The sequence below is a fragment of the Mastigoproctus giganteus genome, chromosome 5, assembly GCF_048544385.1.
Source record: "Mastigoproctus giganteus isolate SK-2022 chromosome 5, ASM4854438v1, whole genome shotgun sequence".
Taxonomy (NCBI): Eukaryota; Metazoa; Arthropoda; class Arachnida; order Uropygi; family Thelyphonidae; genus Mastigoproctus; species Mastigoproctus giganteus.
The window spans coordinates 231,561,736-231,571,527 of NC_143579.1; the positions used below are offsets into that span (position 1 = coordinate 231,561,736).

Below are 9,792 nucleotides of genomic sequence, written 5' to 3' on the forward strand. Positions count from 1 at the left end.
AGGGATGAATCATATAGGTTCACTTGATATCGACGGTTCAACCGTTGATGATCCTACTCAGACCGGCAGACCTTACTCAACAAGGAGACCGGCAGAATTACTCAACAAGTACAGGTCACTGTTGAAAAAAAGCCGAGAATTAGGGTTGAATTTGAAAGTGTCTGCAATTCTGCCCAGACACGATAGGAGGGAGTATATGGTGAGAGCCTTGTCGATCAATTCGGCCCTGGAAAGATTGTGCAAGGCTCAAGGGGTAGAATTTTTTTCAGCCTGGACTGTACTTCTTAACAGGAGAGATTGCTTCTACAGGGATGGGATACACTTAAATAGAAAGGGTGCAAGAATATTTGCTGATGCTATCGAGGCAGTGTTAGGTGGGTCGGAAAACTGCTAGCTTGGGGGGATACAAAGACTAATAGTTTAACAGTAACCGCAGGCAGAGGTGAAGGTGATTCTTGCACAACTTCTATTAGAATAAGAAGCGATCTGGAGCGAGGGGTGTTGGGGGTTTCAGGGACGGATGGCAGTCATCCTGGAATAGTTGGGTATATGGGATGTGTTAGGGTAACAAGGAATAGGCATAGGAGCATGTATGCTTGCATGTATACCAATGCTAGAAGTATAGTAAATAAATTTGATGAATTTGAAGTGTTGGTCAAGACATCAAAGGCGGATATTGTTGGGATAGCAGAGACGTGGTGTCACAAAGATATAAGGAATGCAGAACTGGAATTTGGGGAGAACAATGTGTACAGAAAGGATAGACAGGACAGAAAGGGAGGAGGTGTTATGCTGTTAATTAAGAAAAACATAAAATCAAAAGAAGTGCATCCAGTTGATATAGATGGACAGTGCACTGTTGAGTCAGTTTGGTGTGACATAAGCACTGCAAAAGCAAAAATAAGAGTAGGAGTGTGTTATAGGCCTAATGACTCGAATGAGTACAATGAACAATTGAAAAGAGAAATAGAGTGGGCCAGTAAATCAGAATGTCTTATAATGGGGGATTTTAACTTCCCAGATATTGACTGGAACTTGTGGGTTGGGCACTCACACACTAGTCAGACTTTTGTGGATTTATTGGATGATTGTTTTCTGCAGCAGCATGTTCGAGAGGCAACCAGAGAAAGTAATACTCTTGATCTAGTTATCAGCAGTGATCATTCGTGTATTAAGAATTTGCAGATAAAGGAACCACTAGGTGGCAGTGATCACAGTGTGCTGAAGTGGGATTTACTCAAAGAGGTAACTACCATCAGGGGTAAAGGAAAGGGTTTTTGCTTCCGTAAAGGGGAGTACAGTGGTCTCAGACAGTTTTTAAATTCTGTACAGTGGGATCGACTGACGATGTTACAAACAGTAAATTCTAAGTGGGAAGCATTCAAGGAATTAATCGTGGAAGCTACTAGACTTTTCATACCGATGAAGAAATATTGTTCAAGGTTTAGGCCTAAATGGTTATCAAATGAACTAATGAGACTCGTGACAGAGAAGAAAAATGCATGATATGCATATAAATTATCAGGCAACGCAGAAGCCTGTAGCAGATATAAGCTAGTCTGTAATCAGGTCACAAAGGAGGTTCGGCAGGCAAAGGCGGATTATGAGAAATCTTTGGCAAAAGATGCTAAGAAAAACAGCAAGGATTTCTTTACTTATATAAACTCTAAAAGGAAGGGGCTCAATATGATTGGTCCACTTGACATCGATGGTTCGACTGTTGATGATCCTGCTCAGATAGCAAACAAACTGAATGAGTATTTTGCATCTACATTCACACGTGAGGAATCATTACAGTTTGAAAATGGAAGAAGGTCATCAAATTGTAGCAGTGTGCTTAATGATTCTGTAATAACTGAGAGCAAAGTGGAGGAGAAATTGTTGAAGTTAAACATAAGAAAGGCACCTGGGGCGGATGGGATCTATCCAGTTATATTAAAGGAGGCAGCAAAGCAACTAAGCAAACCCTTAGCCATAATTATGAGAGCATCCTTGGATTCAGGGGAGGTTCCCACGGACTGGAGATGTGCAAATGTATCCCCAATTCACAAAGGAGGTTCGAAGGGTGACACGAATAATTACAGACCAGTTAGTTTAACTTCTGTTCCGGGTAAAATAATGGAGTCACTGGTTAAAGATGCATTGCAGGATCATCTAGACAAGACTGCAGCAATAATTCAGACACAGCATGGGTTTGTTAAGGGAAAGTCTTGTCTGACAAATTTGATTGGTTATTATGATGTGGTCACAAAGGAACTGGATGCAAAAAATAATTTTGATATCATATACTTGGATTTCAGGAAAGCTTTTGACACTGTTGCGCATGGAAGACTACTGTACAAATTGGAGCAGAATGGTATTAAGGGTAAGTTGCTACAATGGATAAAAGGATGGTTAAGTGGGAGAAGACAGAGGGTGGTAATCAATGGGTGCTGCTCTTCGTGGACTAATGTTATTAGTGGAGTCCCACAGGGTTCGGTGTTGGGTCCACTGTTGTTTTGTATATTTATCAATGATATTGATGAAGGTATATCAGGCTTAATGTCGAAGTTTGCAGATGACACGAAGGTTGGCAGGGTTGTTAATGACAGTAATGGCAGTGTGCTACTGCAACAGGATCTAGATAATTTGGGCAGATGGGCTAAGAAGTGGCAACTGAAGTTTAACCTTGACAAATGCAAAGTACTGCATATGGGTAGAAGTAACCCCAGAGAAACGTACCAACTGTGTGGTACTACACTTAAGGTGGTAGAAAATGAAAAAGACCTGGGAGTAATTGTGCAGTCAGATATGAAGTTTTCTGAGCAATGTAGACAGGCTGCTAGGGCAGGTCATGGGGTTTTGTCAATGATATATAGGAATTTTGCTAGCAGGGAAAAGGAGGTGATTGTCCCTCTGTATAAGGCAATGGTCAGGCCACGCCTTGAGTACTGCGTACAGGTCTGGAGGCCTCATTTTAGGAAGGATGTAGATTTGCTTGAGCGTGTACAGAGAAGAGCAACACGATTGGTGAGGGGAATGAAGGGATCCTCTTACCAAGAGAGGCTTAAGTTCTGCAAATTGCAGTGGCTGGAGACTAGGCACCTGCGCGGTGATCTGATTGAGGTCTATAAGGCCTTGAATGGGTTGAGCACGCTGAATTCTGATGGGATCCTCCCACTTGTTCAGAATACGAACCTACGGGGACATAAGTTCAAATTAAGAAAGGATAGATGTAGAATAGATGTGCGGAAATTTGCCTTTAGCCAGCGGGTGGTTAATTGCCTGAACAAACTTTCATCTGTCGTTGTGGAAGTTGATAGGTTAAATAAATTTAAGGAGGAACTGGACAGGCAATTGGAGGGTATGGTGTGATTTTTTTTTTTTTTTTTTTTTGGCTGATGCTGCATAAGCTCCTACACTTGCTTTCTTGCATCAAGTGCCACTACTACTACTACTACTACTCAGGTTGCTGAAAGCTGAATAAGTACTTTGCATCTACATTCACACTTGAGGAATTCTTTAAGGGAGTGGATGCCAGAAATTTATCAAACTCTATCAGAAAGCTAAAAATGTTGTAATAACCGAGAGGAGAGTGGAAGAGAAATTGCTTAAGTTAAATGTAAGAAAAGCACTTGGGGTAGATAGTATCTATCGAATTATATTAAGGGAGGCAGCACAGAAGGTAAGCAGACACTTAGCCACAATCATAAGACCATCCTTGGATTCAAGACCACATGGACTAGAGATGTGTAATGTGTCCTCAATTCAAAAAGAGGATCAAAGAGTGACATGAGTAATTACAGACCTGTTAGCTTAACTTCTCTTCCAGGGAAAATAATGGATTGCCAGTTAAAGAAGTAATGCAGGACCATCTTGACATGAGCGCAGTTATACTTCAGTCACAGCATGGATTTGTCAAGGAGTGATCTTGTCTGACCAATATTTTTAGTTATTATGATGCAGTAACAAAGGAACTGGACGCAAAAAATAATTTTGATATCATATACTTGGATTTCAGGAAAGCTTCTGATACTGTTGCGCATAAAAGCCTGCTGTACAAATTGGAGTAGTGTGGCATTACGGACAAGTTGCATTGCTACGATGGATAAAAGGATGGTTGAGTGGGAGAAGACAGAGTGGTAATCAATGGACACTGCTCTTCATGGACTAACATTATCAGTGGAGGCCTCCAGGGTTCGGTGATAGCCCCATTGTTGTTTTCTATATTTATTAATGATATTATGATTAAAGAAGCCTGTGCGCTCTGGATACATTATTATTATTGTGGATTATTGCGTGTCACTCAATAATCCACAATAATATTAATGATATTAATGCAGGACTATCAGGCTTAATATCTATGTTTTTATTCGCATCATTTTCCACTACTAATACTAATTCCGTATTGTGGCAACACTCTGCCTAGGCTGCCACTATTACCAGGAAAACAAGTGTGTACCATCATGCCAAAATGTTAACACATTTTCTTACAGTCTAACTAACATGGAAATAATATACAAAGTTTTTCCCTACTGAATCGTTTTTCTTTGCTTCATTCCAACCAACTTAAATTACTAGACATTAATGACAGTTAGTAAAAGCTATTGCATGTTAGAGATTGAAATATGAATGACAAAGCCATTTGTTGAGTCTTGATGAACATCCACATGTCATTTTTAGTTATGACATTTGATACATTGATTTAAACATGGTGTTTAAAAATTGCACAAAACAAATGTAGAAGCATATTCTGCTGCTAAAACCAGCAGAATATGCATTACTCAATATTAACATACCTTTCCCTTCAGGTATTATACAGTATATTCATAGCATATACTGTATACCTTTCCCTTCAGGTGTTATACAGTATATGCTATGAATTCTTTGCCACGATTCTTAGCCTTTCTTTAGTCTTTTCATAATATGATTTAGCCTATTATGAAATCTTGATCCCTGTTTAACTTTACTGGCCAGATATCAATAACAACATTATTAAATATTATTAGTAATGTTGTTATTAAAACTTAATTAATAATGAATGGGTTCAGCACGCTGAATTCTGATGGGATCCTTCCACTTGTTCAGATTACGAACCTAAGGGGGCATAAATTCAAATTAAGAAAAGACAGATGTAGATTAGATGTGCGGAAATTTGCCTTTAGCCAGCGGGTGGTTAATTAGCATTAGCATTAGCATTAGCATTAGCAGAGGCATATGATGCAAGAAAGCAAGCTTATTCAGCATCAGCCAAAAAAAAAAAAAAAAACCCACTCCCATTTCACCCCTCCGTTCGTTCGAAATACCTGTCCAGTTGAGCTTTAAATTTGTTTAGGCTATCAACTTCAACAACAAGTGATGGAAGTCGGTTCCACCAACCAACCACCCGCTGGCCAAAGGCAAATTTCCGCACATCTATCCGACATCCGTCCTTCCTCAATTTGAATTTATGCCCTCTGAGGTGATTATTCTGAGAAAGATGAAGAATCCCATTGGCATTGAGCATGCTCAAACCATTCAAAGCCTTATACACCTCTATCAGATCACCTCGCCGGTGCCTAGTCTCCAAACTCTGTAATTTGCAAAACTTAAGCCTTTCTTCGTAAGAGCAACCCTTTGTTCCATTTACTAATCTTGTTGCCCTTCTCTGTACCCGTTCCAGCAGCTCTACATCCTTCTTGAAATGAGGCCTCCAGACCTGTATACAGTACTCAAGATGTGGCCTTACCATTGCCTTATACAAGGGAATAATCACCTCCTTATCCCTGCTAGAAAAATTCCTGTATATCATTGACAAGACACCATGAGCTACTCTTGCAGCTCGTCTGCACTGCTCAGAGAACTTCATATCTGCCTGCAAAATTACCCCCAGGTCCTTTTCATTCTCCGCCACTGTCAGTGTAGTACCGCAGAGTTGATACGTTGCTCTGGGGTTACTGTTTCCCATATGCAGCACTTTACATTTGTCGATGTTAAATCTCATTTGCCACCTCTCAGCCCATCTGTTCAACCTTTCCAGATCCTGTTGCAGCAGCATAGCGTCAGTATTGTCCTTAACGACCCTGCCAACCTTTGTATCATCTGCAAACTTGGACATTAAACTTGATATCCCATCATCAATATCATTCATAAACACCGAAAACAACAACGGACCCAACACTGAACCTTGAGGAACTCCACTAATAACATTAGTCCACGTTGAGCAGTGTCCATTGATTACCACTCTCTGTCTTCTGCTACTCAACCATCCCCTTATCCATAGCAGCAATTTGCCTCCAATGCCACACTGCTCCAATTTGTGCAGCAGTCTTCCATGTGCAACAGTATCAAAAGCCTTTCTAAGATCCAAATATATAATATCAAAGTTATTCCCTGCATCCAGTTCTTTTGTGACTACATCATAGTATCCAATCAAATTGGTCAGGCAAGACCTGCCCTTAACAAAACCATGCTGCGTCTGAGCTATAACTGAATTCTTGTCTAGATGATCCTGCAGTGCTTCTTTAACCAGTGCCTCCATTAATTTACCTGGAACAGAAGTTAAACTAACAGGTCTATAATTACTTGTGTCAGCCTTTGATCCTCCTTTGTGAATTGGGGTTACATTTGCACATCTCCAGTCTATGGGTACCTCCCCTGAGTCCAAAGAAGCTCTCATAATTATGGCTAGGGGTTTGCATACTTCCTTTGCTGCCTCCTTTAATATAACTGGATAGATCCCATCCACCCCAGGTGCCTTTTTTATGTTTATCCTCAACAATCTCTCCTCCACTTTCCTCTCAGTTATTACAAAATCATCCAGCTCACTGCCAATGTTTACTTTACCTACATCATTCTCCTTCCTGAATAACTCCTCATGCGTGAATGTAGATGCAAAATACTCGTTTAGATTGTTAGCCACCTGAGCAGGATCCTCAACTGTTGAACCATCAATATCCAGTGGACCAATCTGATTCATCCCTTTCCTTTTCGAGTTCAAGTATGTAAAGAACTCTTTTCTGTTTTTCTTTGCATCCTTTGCCAAGGATTTTTCATAGTCTGCCTTTGCCTGCCTAATCTCCTTTGTGACTTGGTTACAGACCAACTTATATCTATCATAGGCTTCCATGTCACCCATTAATTTGTATGTATCCCATGCATTTTTCTTCTCTGCCACATGTCTCATTAGTTCATCTGACAACCATTTAGGCCTAAACCTTGAACAATATTTCTTAGTTGGTATGTAAAGCCTGGTAGCCTCCAAGATTAGTTCCTTGAATGCTTCCCATTTTGAGTTTGCTGTTGGTAACATCATCAGTTGGTCCCACTGTATAGAATTTAAATACTGTCTCAGACCATCATAGTCGCCTTTACGAAAACAAAAACCCTTCCCTTTACCTCTGATGGTAGTTACCTCCTTGAGTAAATCCCACTTCAACACACTGTGATCACTGCCACCTAGTGGTTCATTTATCTGCAGGTTCTTAATGCATGAAGAATCACTACTGATAATCAGATCAAGAGTATTGCTCCCTCTTGTTGCCTCACGAACATGCTGATGTAGAAAACAATCATCCAATAAATCCACAAAAGCCTTGCTAGTGTGCGAGTGACCAACCCACAAATTCCAGTCAATATCTGGGAAATTAAAGTCCCCCATTATAAGACTCTCTGATTTACTGGCCCACTCTATTTCCCTGTACAATATCTTATTATACTCATCAGAGTCATTAGGCCTATAGCACACTCCTACTCTCAATTTTGATTTCCCTATGCTTATGTCACACCAAACTGACTCGACACTGCCCTGTCCATCGATGTCGACTGGCTTCACTTCCTTGGACTTTATGTGTTTCTTAATTAATAGCATAACCCCTCCTCCCCTCCTGTCCTGTCTATCCTTTCTATACACATTGTATTCCCCAAATTCCAGTTCCGCATTACTTATATCTGTGTGACACCACGTCTCTGATATCCCAACAATATCTGCCTTTGATGTTTTGAGCAATACCTCAAATTCATCAAATTTATTTACTAAACTCCTAGCATTGGTGTACACGCAGGTATACATGCACCTGTTTCTATTCTTAGCTTTTGCTGGAACAAACTTCCATCTGTCGTTGTGGAAGTTGATAGGTTGAATAAATTTAAGGAGGAACTGGACAGGCATTTGGAGGGTATGGTGTGATTTTTTTTTTTTTTTGGCTGATGCTGCATAAGCTCTTACATTTGCTTTCTTGCATCACATGCCACTACTACTACTAATGTCGAAAAATTGGATAATCATTACAATATTTTAAAATATGGTTATACAAATATGATATTGCCATGCTGGGGTAACTACTGAATTTTTGGATATTCAGACCTCACCCCCTTCCTAAATAAATACTTCCCTGAAAAATAAAACGATCTAATGCAATCCTCACTGGTGGTTAATTTGGTTAACATTCCACCCATGGGACCATGTTTATAAAGCAAACACATTTACATATCTCTTATCTGACTAAAATCAAAATCTAGTAACTTGTCTTGCTCTCTTCTTTAAATATAATTGCATAAATCCGACAAACACATTTGTGTCACAAATCTGGTATTAAAGTTTATCAATTTGTCAAGAAACTCTAATACATCAGATTTATGTCGCGACTTTAAATGTTGGAAATCTCTATACTCACCGAATCAACTGTCATTAGCACGAACAAGTTAAAAACAAACATTGCTGTGAAATGCATTACACGAGTGGGAATACAGAAGTAAGAAAAGTAGCAACAGGCAAAGAGATCAAACCACAAAACATCGTGTTACTCCATAATTGCAACAGAAATGTGAACTGAAGTCAACAAACATCGTTATCAACCAAAACCAACAAAGTTACTAATCGCCAGGTGGAGCTGTAATCATAATAATTGCATAATTTCTTTCTAATCTTTCTTATTAAATTCCGTTTATTAGCCTTAGATCACGAGTTCATACAATGCAGAGAGACAACAGCTCTAGACAAGCCAGTGGCTGCAGGTTTGTCCAAAAGGCATTCTGGACAAAGTGCCGGACCAGCGTAGACGTATAGAGAAGTATCATCTACACAGTACAGAAAACACGTTGACCATGCTGAGCTTTCCCGGAACAACTAAACAAAAATGAAGTTTAACAATGACAAATGTAAAGTATTACATATGGGAAACAGCAACCCCAGAGCAACGTATCAACTCTGTGGTACTACACTGACAGTGGTAGAGAATGAAAGGGACCTGGGGGGGGGGGGTTGTGCAGGCAGATATGAAGTTTTCTGGGCAGTGCAGATGGGCTGCAAGAGTAACTCATGGTATATTGTCGATGATATATAGGAATTTTTCTAGCAGGGATAAGGAGGTGATTATTACCTTGTATAAGGCAATGGTCAGACCACACCTAGAGTACTGTATACAGGTCTGGAGGCCTCATTTCAAGAAGGATGTAGAGATGCTGGAACGAGTACAGAGAAGGGCAAGAAGATTAGTGAATGGAACAAAGGGGTTCTCTTAATTTTAGCAAATTACAGTGTTTGGAGACTAGGCATCTGCGAGGTGATCTGATAGAGATGTATAAAGCCTTGAATGGTTTGAGCATGCTCAATGCTGATGGGATTCTTCCTCTTGCTCAGAATAATCACCTGAGGGGGCATAAATTCAAATTGAGAAAAGACAGATATAGGATAGACGTGAGGAAATTTGACTTTAGCCAGCGGGTGGTTGGTTGGTGGAATAAACTTCCATCCCTTGTCGTGGAAGTTGATAGCCTAAATAAGTTTAAGGCTCAGCTGAACAGGTATTTCGAACGAACAGAGGGGTGAAGTGG

General features: G+C 40.1%; 1 protein-coding gene across 1 annotated transcript in view; it reads right to left on the reverse strand.

Annotated features, from left to right (window-relative positions):
* Nucleotides 1-8,763, reverse strand: part of LOC150086268 (uncharacterized) — a 38,508-nt gene extending 29,745 nt beyond the window's left edge. Inside the window, exon 1 of the mRNA XM_090373796.1 lies at nucleotides 8,634-8,763. The gene's annotated coding sequence lies outside the window, so the exon portion shown is untranslated. The remainder of the gene's footprint in view (nucleotides 1-8,633) is intronic.
* Nucleotides 8,764-9,792: the final 1,029 nt, after the last annotated feature.